General features: G+C 32.5%; 1 protein-coding gene and 1 long non-coding RNA gene across 5 annotated transcripts in view; one reads left to right on the top strand and one right to left on the bottom strand.

Moving 5' to 3' along the window:
- Window positions 1-20,124, bottom strand: part of LOC119601614 (protein trapped in endoderm-1) — a 294,851-nt gene that overhangs the window by 72,332 nt on the left and 202,395 nt on the right. The window lies entirely within an intron of this gene.
- On the top strand, window positions 3,431-4,363 carry LOC119601615. The gene is made up of 5 exons (XR_005231250.1): window positions 3,431-3,467; window positions 3,539-3,643; window positions 3,713-3,859; window positions 3,919-4,072; window positions 4,147-4,363. It is a non-coding gene; the product is annotated as an uncharacterized LOC119601615 (long non-coding RNA).

The raw sequence follows: 20,124 nt of genomic DNA, 5'->3' as shown, positions 1-20,124 counted from the left end.
TTTCATCAGATCCGACGTTGGTGGTAGTGTCGGAGAATCGAAGCGTAAATGGAAGCGAGTTATATGTTGCCACTACCTTGCTTCAGTACGGTTGCATCCGATGTGGATAATCCTGTTTAGAGGAGGAAACATAAGTTCTTGTGACATAAGATACATGTTCTCGGGCGAGACCCTGTATCAGCGTAAAAAAGTTGGAAATTTACGTGATTTAATCCAGAAACCTTGTTGCGAATCGTCCAAGGCTCCTGGATTAAAGCTATATGTATTTTACCCGTGTTAATTTTAGCCATCAGAGCGTTGGTAGCCGTCTCGCACCGATGGAGGTTTATTTGGATAACCTCAATCATGGTCATCCATTAAACTGTCTTATAGCGAGTTGGTTTTCACCTCCTCGCTTTTTGGACTTGACTCCTCCGGGTAGACAGAAGTGGCTATTGATGCAGTGGGTACTATTGATTACACTGCGGTGTCCTTATCTGGCATTGGAATATGAGACTGTTTAATCGACACCTTCCAATTTCCTCGATTTTAGGATTTGGCTCCTCAACATTACCAGTACTTGCTAATGATGCTTTGGGTACAGTCGTAAGTGTTTTAAAGTCCTTGTCGGGACCAGTTTTGACAGCCCTTTCAATCCTTCCTTCCCAATTTTGGAAAAGGCAGCTGCACTTTCTTCTGGCGAGTTAGTGGTAACTTCCTCGATTTTAGGATTTGACTCCTCAACCTTATCAGTAGTGGCTACTGATGCTGTGTTCTTAGGTTTTTAGTGTCCTTTTCGGGGTTTGTTGTAACAGCCCTTCCAAACCTTCCCAATTTTGAATATGACAGCTTTAGAGGCGAAGTAAGCCCTACCTTTATTCTTGGCAAGACTAGCCATGGAGTTCTTGTCGATACCTATTACAAATAAAGTCCCCTCAGGTTCTTCTTTCCTGTAAAAGACATCCCATTTTTCCACAGCCAGCTCAGCATTTTGACCTCCAAGAATTTCCAGTATACGTTCATTAGCCAGATTGCTGCCCCATCCTTTTATATAGACAGTGAACTTTAAGAGCACCGGAAGTTCACTCTTCTTTGTCAGTCCCAGCTTAGCGCCGTCCCAGGGAGGAGGGATACTTTCCACCAAATTCCTTAGGGTGCTAACACATTGGTGAGATGCCAACCTCATCAACATCACGCCCATGCTGAACTCACAGCTCACGCTCTCTATTGGTTGTTTGCCTTTTGAAGCGATTGCGTGATCCACCAAATCTTCTACCTTACTCTGCTGGTCTATTGGAATTTTGCCTGTCGGATTACCGGCATCGTAAACTGCATAGCAAAGATCGTCCCGGTGTCTTCTTCTGGCAACTTTGGCGTAAGATGGCGGCTCTTTTCTTTTTCCACCGTCTAGCTTCTCCTTCCTCGTTTTTCGAGGCTTCTTTTGAGATACCCTTACCTTCGAGGTTGGTTTCGCCGACGTGTTCGTCTCCGAAATATCTGGCTTGGCGTTGTCAACCTTACTCGCAGGATGCTGACTTGAGGTTCCTTTGAGTGAAGTGTGGCTGTGCTTCGACTGCGTATTAGGAGACGGGGAGCTCTTTTTCTTCTTAGGTTTATTCTCAGTTGTCAACTCCTCGGGAGACCTGATCCTCTTTGTGAGAGAGTCCGATTTTTCCTTAGGAGTGTCGTGGGATTGACTAACTAAGATATCCTGAAGCATCTTTTTCAATTTCCTCCTCTGTGCTCCAGATAGTCTTTTCTTAGTAATAGGTAATTTAGTTATGCTATCACTTACCTCTTTCACCATTTGCTCTACTTCATCCTTCTTGGGATTTGCTATAATGTTGTTGTTATTATCATCTGAGAATTCAGAGTCGGAACCCTCACCTATATTTAAAGGCTGAGGTAGCTTAGAGCTCTCTCCGAGTACATCCTTCTCTTTCACCACTATGTAAGCTATATAAGCTATAGCAGTCGCAAAAATAACCTCATGGCGAAGGTTTTGAGAATCTATAGACAATACAAAGAACTCTGCTAGACTTAGCAAAAATCTTGCTAAAGACCAATCTAATCCAACCTTTTTTTCTTCAAAAGTTAATAACAATAAAATAAACTGATATTTTTTGGAGATAAACTCAAAATTAAGTTCGGTACCGAACCCAAATAAGAACAACAGGTAGATTTTTGGAAGACGGTCTTTAATAGGGACTTGGGTCAATTATGGACTAATTTCGAATTTCAGAGTGTGATAAATTTCTAATAACAAACCATTACATTTATTTCACATTTTTAATAAAAAGCCACCACCAAAAAAAGCGGAATAGTTTGTTATACTTCCCAGCAAAAATTGGGCCTTACATTTAAAACTCAATGCCATTTAATGCATTACATTTCTGCTTGCCAAATTATCTTTCTGCATTACCATTTGCATTACAATGAACAATGAAAAAATTACCATATATATAACTAGTTTCTAAAGGGAAATTAAGAATATGTTCTTATTTTCACTATGTAATTAATTACATGCGTTTTTCTAGCTAGTTTAAAAAAGAACACATTCCAAATAACAAATTACATCATGCATGATTACTATTGAAAAAATTTCGATATATATTTCATAGATTACCACTATGATTATTTTTGACGGCAATGTAACTACTTCTTTTGCAAAAATATTTATTTAATTTTTCCATTAATTCTATATGTATCTAAATATATTCTAAAATTGAATTGTGCAGATGGAAGGCAACGGAGTTTCGCCAATTTATTCTGTATACCGGAATTGTAGTGCTAAAAAAGAGATTTTTATAATCATTTCTTACATTTTTTGTTTCCAAATTTCCAGACCTTCTAGTATTTCCTATAACGTCCATAACCTACTTCATTTAGCTCAGTCTTTAAACGATTTTGAAAATTTAAATAGTATTTCTGCATATAAATTTGAAAATTTTATGAAAAAAATTAAAGGATAAAAGTTCCGAAACACATAGCACAACAACTTTTTAAGAATTTTATTGATGAGAAAATATCTGTAATTGATAACAAATGTGAAATAAAGTACAATTATCAAGGTGATGCTATTTCATTGCAGAAAGAATTTTCATATTTCAGCAAAAAGTCTCCTAACAACTTATGTTTAACAGATTTAAAATCATTTGTCATAATAACAGAAATTAACAGCGATTCTTCTTTTAAAGGAAAACCATTTTTAAATCCAAAAAATTTGTTTCATTATCCAATAAATTCTTTAGAAATAGGAATTTGTCTAGTAAGTTTAAATGAATTGGGTGCAGAAGAAACATATAATATTTCAAATATTTCTTCAAAACTTGTAGGATTTCCTTTCGAAAACAAACTTGTGTTAATTCCTTTACTGCACACCTTTACATGAAATTTAAACAAAATTAATATTTTCTTTTTCACAGCTAAAAACAAATCTAAGCCACAAAAACAAGGGGATGAATTAGAAATGCTTGTAGAATTAAAAAGTAAGTATTAAAATCATGTTATGTAAATGAAATGAAAAATAATTTTTTAATTATCTTATTGTCTCCTTTAGATATGATACAAAAGCAAAATGAGCAAAATACCAAAATATTGGAATTACTACAACAACAGAATACGATCAATATAAACATATTTGGGGGAATTACTGAATTAAAAGGTAAATATTTACATACATATACATATAAAAAATAAGTTTGTAGTTATAACATTATTTAAATAATTTCAGATATAATAATCAACCAAAACAATGTTTTAAGTGAGGTGCTTTCGAAACTTTGAAGAACCAAAGTTTACTACAATTTTCCCATTACCATCTGACGATGAATTAAACAATTTTGAGAAAATGATAAATTCAGAGAATAAAAGTGAAATTGTGAGTCCCTATTTACTTACCTACATATGTATATATTTATTTATTTTTTATTTCTATAGGTATTTTCAGTAAAGCGAGTCTTGGGTACCAAAGGACTACAAAAAGGAATATCAAACATATTTTCAAAGGATATAATCATAAATTATAATGTTCGGCGTATACAAGGCAAAAAGCGGCTATAGGATTTTAAAAAGGTTATCAATATTTTATTTCGTAAGTAGTTTTACGGCAATATTTTACTAGTTATATAATTAATTATATGTTTTGAAATATTTATTCTTTTCTAGTGGCAACGTCATCCGAAGGTGGTACTGAGATAGAATTTTATGGGGAACTTCGCAAAGCCTTTAAAGCAGCGAAAAATAAACATTTTAAATTTGAATGCTTAAAACGTAAAAAACTCGACAATGAAACAGATTCTTCAAATTAACTTTAGCATACGACGACTTTTAATTTATTTCATAAAAACTTCCTCATTTTATTGATTTTATATTTAATTATATAATTATATTAATTATATAAAAACTACATTTCTATTTCTGAACATTTATTTATGTAAATATTGTTAATGTTTTCTTTTTTACAATGAATTAAATAAAATATTTGTTTTTTAATTATAAAAATAATTAATTATTATTTTTAAGCGGGAAGTAGTTCTATTTGATAAAACTAATTATTAAAATTTATTTAGAAGTAATTCTTCTTACTCAGAAAGGAATCAATTATATATTTTATTAAAATAACTAGTTCTTGAAAATAAAAATAAAACTAATTCTACACAAGTTATCTAGAACTGGTTCTTATAATGCCGATAACAATCAATTATTTTTTTATTAAAATAACTAGTTCTTGAAAATAAAAATAAAACTATTTCCATAAAAAGCAGCTAGAATCTCTTATACATGTCAAAATTATAATCGGTTCTTATAAACACCTTACTTTAGTCTCATGCCTTGTAAAAAGAATCGATTAGGTAATGCAAATGGTAACCAATTCTTTAAAAATGCTTAATTTCTTTACTCGATTACTTTTTGGAAAATTTTTTGCTAGGTTTCAACATATAATTTTTAAAGTTCGTTATAAAATAAGCAAAATTTCATGAAATTGTACTTGAGGGAGTGAAAAAGTATTTCGTTTTGTGAGTTCGTTATAAGATATGTTTTTTGTATGAAAAAGTTATCAAAATGTAGGGACTTTAGAAATAGTAATAACCGAGAATTCGTTATAACCGACTTCGTTATATGCGAGTTTGACTGTAGTATTTTTAAGCCTGTTATGAACGATAAAATCATTTTATAAAACGGACCTTATATGGAGGCCATGTTCAAATACAAACCGATCTTGTCCATTTTCAAACTACAACAATAGAGAAAATTGTCTATTAACCACCCGTTTAGGTCCTAAAGTGCTTTCAAGAGACAGGAAGGCAGACATGTCTAGATCGATTTAGAATAAGATCCCAGCTCTTAAAGGAAATTGTATAAGCTTTCATCTGAGCAAATAATGGGAGTTTTTTGAAAAAAAGAATAAAAATAAAATTTCTTCATTAGAAATAATAAACTCCTTTGGACAATTTTTGATAGGTGAAAAATTGCACTCATTTGAATAAATGATCATAATGTCCAACTTTGACCACCTCTCATTCAGGCAGTTCTTGACCGATAGAGCTGACCTACTATCCAATAGTACTATCATGGTGCAAATTTCATCCAAATCGATTTTTTGAGTTGGGTCACTTGACACGAAATTTCCCATATGTATATAGGAAATTTAGTTTTCAAGCTAAAATTCTGGTTATATTTATTTTATTGCACAACCAAGATGTACGATAATTCATTCCACGTTTTGCACTTTTGTAAAAACATTTTTCGTATTTTGAAAACTTTTTGATGATGTAAAATATGATAAATAACAAGTTAGAGTGTTATATACGGCTGTGCCGAATCTCATATACCCATCATCAAACAGCATGCCTTAAAATGATTGCTCCCAATAAACATCAGGGTGATATAACACATCAAATTAACTGAAGAGGACTTTATATTAGAAACCGTTTTTCATAAAATTTTGTAGAGCAATTTAGGTTCATATAAAACATGTTTACATCGAATATCACTTCCCGACACTTACCGCATGAAATTCGGTAGGAAAATTTACGTTCCTATAAATGTTTATTATATAAAATTTAATAACTGTTCACGTATTTTTAAGTCAGCAATGATCGTTAAAGTAATTTTCTTATGGACCGATCGTCAATACATTTGGTAGAGAGATTTTAACTCGTATAAAATATACATATGTATGTGTGTCGAATCATCGCTTTTGAGGTATTTTTAAGCTAGTAACGAGCGTTAAAGTAATTTTCTGAAGGGGAGATTATATGGGGGTCAATCATATGCAGATTCTAATAAAAGTCAGTAGAGAGGTTCTGGCTCGTAAGAAACTTACTTATGTCAAATTTCATCTCTATACTAGTACTTTTAAGGCAGTAATGAGCATTAAATTAATTATCTAAAGGGAATCTTATAGGGGGGTAAGGTCAATTATGGACCGATCCACATACAATTTGGTTAAGAGATTTTAGTTGGCAAGGAACTTATTTGGGTCGAATTTCATCGCATTTACTCGTATTTATAAGCCAGTAATGATCGTTTAAGTAATTTTTTGAAGTGGACCTTATATGGGCAGTAGGGTCAATTATGGACCGATCCACATAATGTTTGATAGAGAGGTTTTGGCTTCATTGAAACTAATGTGTATCGAATTTCAACACTATACTCGTATTTTTAAGCCAGTAATGAGCGTTAAAGTCACTTTCCGGTGAGGACTTTAAATGGGGGGTAGGGTCAATTATGGACCGATCCTCATAAAATTTAATAGGGATATTTTGGATCATATGAAACTTATGTGTGTTGAATTTCATCACTATACTCGTATATTTAAGCCAGTAATGAGCGTTAAAGTCATTTTCTGAAGGGGACCTTATATGGAGGGTATGGTCAATTATGGACCGTTCAACATAAAATTTAGTAGAGAGGTTTTGGATCATAAGAGACTTACTTATGTCAAATTTCATTGTTATACTAGTATTTTTAAGCCAGTAATGAGCGTTAAACTCATTTTTTTTGAAGGGGACCTTATTCTGGGTGAATTGATAGATAGATTTCGGCATCATTGAAACTTATGTGTGTCGAATTTTATCACTATACTCGTATTTTTAAGCCAGTAATGAGCGTTAAAGTCATTTTCTGAAGGAGACCTTATATGGGGGGTAGAGTCAATTATGGACCAATCATGATAAACTTCATTAGGGAGATTTTGGATCATATAAAACTTATTTGTGTCAAATTTCATTGTTATACTCGTACTTTTAAAGCAGATATGCCCGTTAAAGCTGTTTTTCGGGGGTCCACTTGTATGCGGGCTATCCGAAAACGTGGACCGATATTGCCCATTTTCAATACAAACAAACCTTATCTATTGAGAATACTTGTGGAAAATTTCAATCCTCTAGCTCATTCCGTACGGACTCTATGGTGCTTTCAACAGACAGACAGACGGACGGACAGACATGGCTAGATCATCTTAGAATCTAATAAGAACCCATTGGGTCTATGACCAATATTTCGATGTGTTACAAACGGAATGACAAAAACAATATACCCCCATCTTTTTTGATGGTGAGTATAAAAATGTGTGCGATATACTATCAAATATGGATCAAATTGTACATGATATTTACAAATGTATTAAAATTTTTATACAAGTTTAAGCTGTGGAAACTCAAGAAATATATTATACTAGCTATACCCAGTATACCTCGCTACCCTTATCGTAATGAAATAAAATAAATATTATTGTAAATTTTCAGTCAGTCCAATATATATTTATGTAGTATATCTGCAATATCAAAAAGTCCCCTTTTATAGATTTTCATACAGGTTCCTAGGTTCAATATTTCATAGATTTTCAATCAATAATAATTGATTATAATTTCAATATTACAGAAAACTCAAAAAATATCAATTGGAGAACGAAAATGTAACAGAAAGCAGGCATTAGTTGGTGCATGTTAAATTTTCAACCAGAAGTTGCTCTCATACAGATTTTTATACATTTAGGAAGCTGCGTGTCCAATTTTATGTTTTTAGGTTCAATATTATAGAAAATTCAAACAAGTGCCAGACACTACATTTTATGTTTATATATATTCAATATTTATATATTCAATATTTTAGAAATCTCAAAAAGTATCATTTGAAGGACGAAAACATACCAAAAGACATCTTTTATTTAATTTCATGATTCTATGTTCAATATTATCAAAAATTCAGAAAGTACCAGTTAAAGAAGGAAAAACTACCTGAAAATACTCCATTTAAGATTTTCATTCACATAAGTCCCTGAAAGCTTAGCTTTGAGTTTCTATGTTTAATATTAAAGAAAACTTAAAAAGTACCAATTGATGAACGAAAAAGTACCAAAGGGTTCCCTTTTATAGGTTCTTATCTACTCCGGGATCTAAATGCTTAAGTCATTTTCAGAAGGGGACTTTTAAGGGGGGTTAGGGTAAATTATGGACCGATCCACATAAAATTTGATAGGAAGACTTTGGATCATAAGAGACTTACTAGTATTTTTAAGCCAGTAATGAGCGTTAAAGTAATTTTCTGAAGGGGACCTTGTATGGGGGGTAGGGTCAATTATGGACGGATCCTCATAAAATTTTTTGATAGATTTTGGATTATGTAAAACATATTTATGTCGAATTTCAGCGCTTTACTCGTACTTTTAAAAAGGATATGCCCGTTAAAGCTGTTTTGGGGGTTCGTTCCGTTCGGCCTCTATCGTGCTTTCAACAGACAGACAGACGGACGGACGCACAGACATGGCTAGATCGTCTTAGAATTTAATAAGGACCCAGAATATATATACTTTTGTGGAACTATAAACAATATTTCGATGTGTTACAAACGGAATGAGAAAATCAATATACCCCCCATCTTTTTTGATGGTGGGTATAATAAGTCAAATTCGGAAGGGCGTAGGAGCGAGATATTAAAAAAATAGGACATATTTTTTATACCAGGATATTTTCAATAAAGATATCTTTCAGAAAAACATAAAATTTTTATATGCTTTTAAAGAAAGTTTGTTTTTAATAAAAAAAGAGGCTAGGCATTTTTCGCTCAAAAAAATGGCAAAAATCTAAAATTTTTTGAATTTTTAAATTGAAAATCGTTTATTTTTGGATCCATAAATGGTATTGCCCTGAAATTCTTTTTATGTTTTTAGTAATTTAGTTGTACTATATTTGCAAAAGAGTGGACCAAGGTAAGGCAAAATTTTAAAATTTTTCTTGGCAAAAGGAGTCATGAGAATGCGAAAGACTTTCGTTCAATTAGTCTTTCATCTTTTTAGCTCAAAACGCTGGAAAGTCTCATAGACTCACATATTAGGCAACAGCAAGATGTCTAATCGCGGCTTTCAACAGACAGATCTACATTCTCGAATTTAAACAATATTATAAATGGGGCCTTCTTAGACATAGCAAGTGCCTTCAATAACGTAAATAGTTCTGCAATTCAACAAGCTCTTGCTAATCTAGATGTTGAAGAGTATATCAGCAACTGGTTGAAATCTAGAATAATTACCACAAATCAGAGTTGTTCCCAGACGTGATTAGCGATATCATGTCTAATGCTTTGGCGCTACTCGATAATTAGTCAACAGACAGTGGCCTAGCAGTAAACCCAAGCAAGACAGAACTGGTACTACATATTCACAACAAAGGCCAAGATTCCAAGCTTCAACTTGGCGCGGTTAAAGAACTGCGAAAATTTGTTGTAGGTCAGCTATATAAAGTTCAGAGATCAGCATGCATTGGGATAACAGGTGCTCTAAGAACTAGTCCTTCAGAAGCTCTGAACACTATACCTATAGATATAGAACATCCTACAGATCTGCATATAATGGCGATATCTGCTTGCAACGCAGCAAGGCTTAACTCATCCGGAAGTTGGAGATCAAGCCTATTACCTCCGATCTTGAACCAACCATCCGACTATATTACCCCATACACGGACTTTGTTAGTTTTCAAAGTCAGAGTTCCTTCCAGGAGCGAGTGGTGTAAGGGTAACCTACCGAGCTAATACCACCAAAATCTTTACAGATGGTTCTAAAATGAACTGTGATATTGGTTCTGGAGCCTTCTGTGAAGAAGCTGGGGTAAGAATATGTCACCGTCTTCCCAACAACTGTAATGTCTTTGTCAGGCTGAAATATTTGCGATAATGTCTGCTTTTAGGGTACTACATGACCCCAATATTTGCGGCACTATACTACCACTTCTCTATTCTCTATACTACCACTTCTCTATTAGTTAGACAATGCAAGAAGGATCTGTCAAGGCTGGTTCGCCTGTCTGACATTACCCTTGATATCTCCAACGGCGTTTCAGTAGCAACTCCGTTAGGTTTTATCAAGAGCAGTATCCTCAGATTTGTTACGTCCACCTATGTCTACTGAATGTCGGAATCGTCTTCGGCACGTACTGGTTAGGGTCTAGCTCATCGGGGTGGGTCTGATTCACAGCCGTAAAAAAAATATTACGTGCCTATCAAAACATTGAACTCTAAACCATACAACTAAACGACTATCTCAAATTACTTTCCGCCGTACTGTACATAATTACAGAAGATAGATAAACCTAAGTGCAGGGGCCAGATGTAGTGCACCCTGTTATTTTGTTTTGCCCTCCCTACCTTAGATTCCCTTATCCCTTACTTATGTTACAGAGCATCCCCAAAAACAACAATGATCAACGGCTTAAGTCGAAAAGAAAAAATTTAATAATTCACATTTACAACAACAACATTGACTTTATTAAATATTAAATTTATAAAAAGGAAGAATCCATATCAAAACGGACAGAAAATTTTCGGATTTACCATCTCCGATATTAATGAAATTTCCGCACATATGAAGGTTTGAAAGTGTTCCTCAAATCAATGACTTTTTGATCGGAATCCAGTTCCAGACCAAAAATATCGCGCTTCGAAATTTCGTTTCAATGCCAAAGATATTCTCTTTAAAATCGTGTAAATAGAATATTTTACTTCCAAAATGTAGTTTATAATTCAATGTCAAATACGTCAGACAGAACCGTGTTAAAAACTCTCTTCTCCATTCTAGTGAAATTTTTTCGATGGAGCGCCGACCAAATCTGGGGCAGCGGCGGCTTATGTAGAAAAAAACACATATTTTAAATTTTCAATAAACAATATAAAAAGGTAATAATTTTAAATTTGTTTAATTTTAATACATTTAGTATTAATATGCATATAGGAATCGGCGGCTCAATTTAAGCCGATATAAGCCGAACAAATTTTCGGCGGCGGCGGCTTGGCTTAACAGGCTGTGAGCCGAGTTTTTAACCAAAACGTAATTTAAAGCAAGTTTTTTATACAAAATCGTATGAAAAATTAAACAAACAGAAAAAAATACACAGTGGAATCAATTTCAGTTTATATGGAAAATGCTATTTATCTCTTAAACTGCAGGACCATTTAAATAAAATGTACAAGAAAATTACTAAGGACGATTTACCCTTACTAAAAAATTACTTTGTTACCAGCCTGTTAAAATACAAAGTGAGGTACGTGGTGTTAAATGAGAGTACTTCGATTATAAAAATATATTAAAGCTTCACAAATCTGCAACTAAGGACCGATTTGGCTGAAGTTGAATTTTTCTTATAGTAGGTATTACGGGTATTATAAAACTTAATGGTAGTACTAAGTTATATATAAAATTGAAAAATTATTTTAGTTTAATTGTTTAACTTTTGTCCAGTACTTTATTTTAATTATATCTCTTAAACTCTTAAATTTAATTAGTATTGCAATATGGATCTAGCTTTACTGTATTGTATAGATTGCGAAAAGTTTATGATCAGTTAAATTTGATCTCATTTATAGACGATAGAAGCTTTAAAATAATTTTTGAACTCAAAGAGTTTACTTCTAACACGCTTAAGATACTTTCAGTAAGGCCTGATCGTCCTAAATAATTTTCTTGTACATTTCATTTAAATCGGACCAGTGGTTTATGAGATACAATGTAATTTATCATATAAATTGAAATTAATACTGAAGTATATTTTTTATACCCACCATCAATTTTGTCATTCCGTGTGTAACACATCAACATATTGTTCACAGACCCCATAAACTATATATATTCTAGGACCTCGTAAGATTCTAAGAAGATCCGTCCGTCTGTCTGTTGTTGGCACGATAGCGTCCACAAAAAAGAGATATTGACATAAAATTTTCTCAAAATATTCGTTATTGATCAGATGATGTTTGGTATTGAAAATGTACCCCCCGAATATTGTGCAAAAAGCTTCAAACATTCACAAATTCGTTGTTTATTAAGCAAATGCCACAAAATTTCGCATAAGTCAGTTCTTTTTTACTTTCGAAATAAATTTCTGAATTATGGCGGCCATAGGACCATAATTGGCCCTACTTCCCATATAAGGTCCCCTTTAGAAAATAACTCTAATGTTGATTACTGACTTCAAAATTGGAATATAGCGATGAAATTCGACACACATGAGTTTCGTGCAAGCCAATATCTCTCCACTAAATTTTATGTGGATCGGTCCATAATTGACCCTACCCCCCATATAAGGACCCATTCAGAAAATGACTTTAACGCTCATTATTGGCGTAAAAATACGAGTATAGCGAAGAAATTTGACATAAGTTAGTATTTTAGGAGCCAAAACCTTTCCACCAAATTTTATGTGGATCGTTCCATAATTGACCCTACCCCCCATATAAGGTCCCCTCCATAAAATTACTTTAACGCTCATTACTGGCTTAAAAATACGAGTATAGCGATGAAATTTCACAGAAGTAAGTTATATACGAGCCAAAATCTCTCCACCAAATTTTATGTGGATCGGTCCATAATTGACTCTACCCCCCATATAAGGTCCCTTCCATAAAATTACTTTAACGCTCATTACTGGCGATGAAATTTTACAGATGTAAGTTATATATGACCCAAAATCTCTCCACCAAATTTTATGTGGATCGGTCTATAATTAATCCTACCCCCCATATAAGGTCCCCTTAAAAAAATACTTTAACGCTCATTACTGGCCTAAAAATGCGAGTACAGCGATAAAATTTGACACTGATAAGTTCTATAGAAACCGAAATCTGTCTACCAATTTTTATGAGGATCAGTTCATAATTATCCCACGTCATATAAATTCCCCCTCTGAAAATGACTACAACGCTCATTACAGGTTGGAAATTATACATAAATATAATTTGTATAAATAAAAATTGCTCTACGAGATTTAAGGATAATCAGTTTATAATTAATCTTACTAATTTTAGGCTAAAATCTATCTACCATATTTTTTGAGGATCGGTCCATAATTAACCCTAACTCTGTATAAGGCCCCTTTAAGAAAATTACTTTAATGATCATTACTGGCTTCAAAATACAAGTAGATCTATGAAATTTGAAATAAATAAGGAACCGAAATCTTTCTGCCGATTTTTATGAGAATTGGTCCATATACATATGTATAAATAACCCTACTACCTATATAAATTAATATTTTTAATTCGAAATACCACTGTCAATAGTTAAACCCCCAATAATGGACCTCTTTCAAATATTACACTGATGTTCTCATTAATATCGATATATAATAATAAAATATTCAAAATATCAAAGTTTATTTATATGGCAGTGATTTTATGGTGGGTATATAAGATTCGGCATAGCCGAATATAACACTCTTACTTGTTCTGTTTGTTTAATTTTTCATACGTTTTTGTACAAAAACCTGATTTAAATTACATTTTGGTTAATAACTCCTGAACTACACGAGTCTCCATCGAAAAGTTTTCACTAGAATGTAGAAGAGAGTTTAGGTATCCTCATACTCCTTTGGTATCCTCATCATCCTTTTGGAAGTAAAATATTCTATTTACACGATTTTAAAGACAATATCTTTGGCTTAAATTTGAAATCGAAAATTATGTTGGAATTTAAGTAGTTTCAGAGTTCTGGGCAATTATGTGAATGTACTTTTAGGAAATTTTAACATATTTTTCAATTTTCAAATCGCGATATTTTCACATTGGAATTAGTTTCCATTCGAAAAGTCAATGTTATGTTGAACAAATTCTACAAATTACATGTGTGGTAAGTTCCATTAAAATCGGAGATGGTAAATCCGACTGTTGTCCGCTTTCACATGGATTTTCCCAGAAGTAAAAGCTAAAAATATTCATAACGAACATAGGAAATTATGACGTCATTACAAATTATTTCTTCTTCTTTTTTAATTTTAAGAGTTAACATTTAAGAGATAGGGTATTCGCGATATACATTAATCAGAAATAATGGTATACTTGAACATTTTAACGATAATATTAGAAAGTTTGGAATTTATAAAAACAAAAATACAAAATTTTATAACATTTTAGTTCTCACTCAATCACTTATTCCTTTAGCTGGCCAGTCCTCCGTATTGTGATGTTATAAAAGATTCCTACGTGTATGATGAATCTTTCTTTAGCTCCCCGTTATTCTTTTATGCTTAGAAATTCCAAATAATATTAAAAATAAATTTTAGGTGTGTTCACGCGGTATACAAACAAAACGAAGACATAAATTGCAGCAATTTGGGGTTTCAATCTTCAGGCTTCTTTAGGGACCCTTACTAATTATGAATTGATCAATCACTCACATCTTGCTCACTTACTCTGTATTGTCAGATATCGAAGACAAGAACCGTATGTAATGTTTACACTGATCTTCTCTACGAATGCCCTGCTCTATCCGTTAGGAGAAACCGTTTTCTTGGCAGTTACTTCACATCTAATCTTGTGAGATAATTATGGATTGATCCACTTACTCTGTATTGTCAGATATCGAAGATAAGAACCGTATGTAATGTTTACACTGATCATGTAAATACATCGCGAATAATGGTGTTAACTAAATTATTGAAATAAAGCTTTCTCTAATAAGGTTGCACTATGGACTGAAAATTTGCATTTGCAAATTAATGATACTTAACAGGTCACTGGGTGCTAGGCAGACATGTAAGTTGGCTTGGGCTCCACTTCAATGAACGCTGTTGTAGTTGCAAAGACAGAGAAAAGGAAGAAACGGTCTTCCATCTTCTCTACGAATGCCCTGCTCTATCCGTTAGGAGAAACCGTTTTCTTGGTAGTTACTTCACATCTAATCTTGTGAGATAATTATGGACTGATCCACATAAAATTTGATAGAGACATTTTGGCTTGCATGGAACTTATGTGTGTCGAATTTCATTGCTTTACTCGTACTTTAAAGCCAGTAATGAACGTTAAAGTAATTATCTGGAGGTGGCCTTATATGGGGAGTAGGATCAATTATGGACCGATCCTTATCAAATTTGGTAGGGAGATTTTGGCTCATATGAAACTTATTTATGTTGAATTTCATCCCTATACTCGTACTTTTAAAACAAATATGCCCGTTAAAGCTGTTTTCGGGGGTCCACTTGTATGGAGGCTATCCGAAAATGTGGACCGATATTGCCCATTTTCAATACCAAATAAACCTTATCTATATTTTAGAATATTTGTGGAAAATTTCAACCCTCTAGCTCATTCCGTTCGGACTTTATCGTGCTTTCAAGAGACAGACAGACGGACGGACATGGCTAGATCGTCTTAGAATTTAATAAGGACCCAGAATATAAATATTTTTGTGGGTCTATGACCAATATTTTGATGTGTTACAAACGGAATGCCAAAATAAATATCTTTTGATGCTGGGTATAAAAAATACAACTAAAATGTCCATTTTGAAAAATAGGGGAAAATTAAGTGCCAAATATTGAAAAAAAATTATTCTTGAGTTAAAAAATAATATTTTTGATGAATATCTGGGATGGGTTTTGAATAAAAGCAAGATCCGAGTGATTAAAAAGCGGGATTTGGAAGAAAATATTTTGAATAAGCGGGATTTTAAAAATTTTCATTCATTAAATCGGGATATAATAAAACTTAATATCAGAACAAGTAAAAGTGTTATATGTATTCGACTAAGATGGATTTAAATACATATGTGAATATATCAATATAAAAAGTCGAAAAGAAGGATATCTACCTAAATTTCTGGCATTAGAATTTTTCTATCACATCAGGTTTTCGTTTCATGTTTGTCTTATTATACCCTTCACCTTGGTGAGAAGGGTATATATAAGTTTGTCATTCCGATTGTAATTTCTATAATATAATTTTCTGACCCTATAAAGTATATATATTCTGGATCCTTATAGATAGCGGAGTCGATTAAGCCATGTCCATCTGTCTGTCCGTCTGTCTGTATGTTTGTTGAAATTAGTTTTTAGAGGACCCCAGATATCGGCGAGATCCGAATCTTCAATAATTCTGTTAGACATGCTTTCGGGAAGATCGCTATTTAAAATCAGCAAAATCGGTCCATAAATGCCGGAGATATGAGCAAAAATCCGAGACAACCTCTGAAAATTTCATAAAAAAGACAATTTTTTTCATGCTTTGATATAAGCAACAACAACAACACTGCTTATTCATTGAGTATTTCGTTAGAAATGTTTGGATGGCTCTGTGTTTCATTGCCTTGTGTATATTGTTTTTGTTTCTTGGTGCATTCAGTTTCGTATGTTTGGATGTCTGTTGGTTTCATGTATTTTGTTTTTGCTTTTTTTGAGTATTTCGTTTCGTATGTTTCATTGCCTTGTGTATATTGTTTTTGTTTTTTGGTGTATTCAGTTTCGTATGTTTGGATGTCTGTTGGTTTAATTGCGTTGTGTATTTTTTGTATTTCGTTTCGTATGTTTGGATGTCTGTTGGTTTTACTGCCATGTGTATTTGTTTTTTTTGTGTGTTTATTTCGTTTAGCGTTGTTGTTCGTTTTGCTATTGCTATAACAATGATATAAACGGGGAAATTAAATAAATTAAAATTGTATAGAATTGATATTTTTTAAATACACTGTGGTGAAGGGTATATAAGATTCGGCACAGCCGAATATAGTACTCTTACTTGTTTTTATTAATCGACATTCAATCCTTAAAAATAGTATGCCTTGGTCTCAGAGCTAAAAATTTTTTGCCATGTGTAATTTGTTCATACAAATTTCATAGACATTTATCAATACGGGAATGTTATTTCATTAAATTCTCCGGTAATAAAGTTCAAGCTATGTATTTTTGTTCTCTTTAATCACATACATAGTCTTCCAAATTTCGAACGGACATTTTATTCCATTTTCCTATATTATATATAATACATTTCAAAAAAATATTGACATTTTATTCCAGAATTACAAATTTATGGATCTGAGTATATCATTCTCATTATGTAATACCCATCAAGATTTATTAAGAATATTTCAACAGAATTTTCAATATTTTTGTAACAAGAAAACCATTGTTTGAGTGTTGTAACACCAATAAAATTTTTCACATAAAAAAACTAAAACTCTAAATATAAAATTGTTTCTTCCCTAATAAAGTATCTTCGGAAAATCACCCAGATGCTCATATTCAATTTTTTTGGCTTGTGTTATTAAAAATCTATATAAATAATACTTTTTCTACAGCATATTTCGTATGTTCCTCGAGAATTCCGGAACGGAAATAATTAGTTCTCCTGATTGTTAAATATAAGTGGGTAAATTAAGGATAAATTAAATTCTCTACTAGGCCGGGGACTTAAAATACTGGTCATAAACTTAGATTGACATCTTTCTTGTAACTTACTCGGCAAAAAAGTACAGCTTTATAAGTTAAAAGTGACGGGTCCAAAAAGTTTTACTTGACATTTAAAATAATATGAACATTAACTTTACAAATTGAACTGAAAACTTTTTATTTAAAAATGTATGTCTATATTTACCCACATTTTGAAAAGTTATTAAAAAATACTAGAATATCTCTTTTGAATCTATATTTTCTACCAAAATTCCTAAATTTAAAGTTTATTACAAACTGATTGCAATAAAATTAAGGATGATTGAACTGTTATGTAAAAAACGGGATTTTTTAATAAAAAGCGGGATTGAAATCAAAGACGGGATCAACTTTTAAAAATCGGGATAATCCCGCTTTTGGCGGGATGTCTGGTCACGTTATGGATATCCCACTCGCATCCCATTATGGGACAATAAAGCCATTTAAGGAAATTGTATAAGCTTTTTTTTAAGCAAAAAACAAAAAAATAGAAAAGGGCCCATTAAAAAAAAAATAAATAAAAAAAAATATATTTTTTAAACAAATTTTTAAAAAATTAAAAAAAAACTTTCTAGGACCAATAGGTGAAAAGTTACACTCATTTGAATAAAACCCTGTATGTCCAAAATGTCCAATTTTGAACCCCTCTGACTCCGGCAGTTCTTGACCGATAGAGCTGAAAATTTGTGTCCGGCCTACTATCCCATAGTACTAACCTTGGTGCAAATCCAAATCGGAAGACATCGATTTTTAAAGTCACTTGACACGAAATTCCCCATAGATGTATTAGTAAAGTACTTTAGCGGCAAAATAGGGCATTCTACATTCATTTGTAAAAAAGATATTTATAGACATTTTAAATATGAGTGAAAAATTACTTAACATAATGCTAATTAAATATTAATCTTTAGAAAAATTTCTCGGGGAAGTTTTTACAGTTTTTCCTACCGCGGACCAAAAACTGGAAAAAACAAACATGGAAAATAAAAATATAAAAGTTACGGAGCAGGGGACACATTAGAAGGTTATACACAATCATCGGACGTGCCTGATCGTATACCAGACACAGAATATGTCGGAAACTTTGAAACGCTGATCCCAGATAGAATGTCTTGGTCAAGCGGAACTTTTTATTTATTTATTTAATTCAGCTAACGTTATACATATACAGCTGAGCAAATATAAGTTACATGTATAAAAATAAAAACATTACAATTATAAAAGTATATTATTGAAAACAATTATAAACATATACATTTGAATTGAGATAATAAATCAGGCTCCTTTTTATTTCACCAGCGGGAGTAGAAAAATCAATTAGCTCATATAAATTGTTTACTTCCAAATTCGACCTGTGGAATTCAAGATATAGTGGAACATAAGACCTCTAATTGGAACATTAATACGGATATTAAAGAGAAGGAATTCGGAGTCAAATTTTCATTTATTAAATTCAGTAAAAATGTAATATTTGAGACCATTCTCTACTCTTTAAGGTTGGAAGCTTTAAAAGTGCTAGACGACTACGATAAGGAGGTAGATTTGTATCAGGATTCCATCGTAGATTCCGAAGACTAAAAATAAGGAATTGTTTTTGCACGGATTCAAGTTTTCCTATCTACACGTTGTTTGTTGATCCCATATAACAGATGCGTATTCTAGTATAGGTCTAACTAACGTTGTAAATAAGCGTTTTGTCACATATGGATCATTGAATTCCTTTGCCCAACGTTTTATAAAGCTTAGCACACCAGTTGCTTTATTGACAGTCTTAATGACGTGAGAATTAAAGTTGATCTTTCGATCAAAATTAACCCCCAAATCTATAACTGAGTCGACAGATTTAAGTTTGATGTCATCAATTAAACAGTCATTTATGGACGGAGAATATCTTGAGAAATACATTTAGTTCCATTAAGTTAGCTACACACCAGTTATGAAATTTATTCAGATCGGATTGAAGATAGCGTGTATTAGTCTTATTATTCAATGTGGAAAAAATTTTTACATCATCCGCATACATTAGGATTTTGCAGTGTTCAATAGAATTTGGAAGATCATTAATAAATAGGAGAAATAGGATAGGACCAAGGTGACTACATTGGGGGACACCAGAAATTACATTTATGTATTTGGACTTGGAATTATTGAAAATTACACATTGTTTTCCATTCCGTTATCATTCCGTTAACGTTTTGATAAAAAATATTAAAATCTAATGAATAATTTAGTTTTTTGGACTTTGTCGTGCGGCAATAGGCAAGCGTGCAACGTTTTCGTCGCGATAAATGAATTCTCGAATCATTGCATTTTTTTGGCTAGAAATCTGGATTAACAATTTCATCAAATAATTCAACTGGAACAATAATTTTAAATAATTCTCTCTTCGCTGAGTTTATTTAATAAACAAGAACGTCAGTGATTGCCTTATTAAGTTTAGTTTTTAGCTAAAACTTTATA

Source organism: Lucilia sericata, unplaced genomic scaffold (genome assembly GCF_015586225.1).
Source record: "Lucilia sericata isolate MDLA Ls3-8-SP2 unplaced genomic scaffold, ASM1558622v1 Contig000178F_arrow, whole genome shotgun sequence".
Classification (NCBI taxonomy): domain Eukaryota; kingdom Metazoa; phylum Arthropoda; class Insecta; order Diptera; family Calliphoridae; genus Lucilia; species Lucilia sericata.
This window is presented reverse-complemented; position numbering and strand designations above follow the sequence as displayed.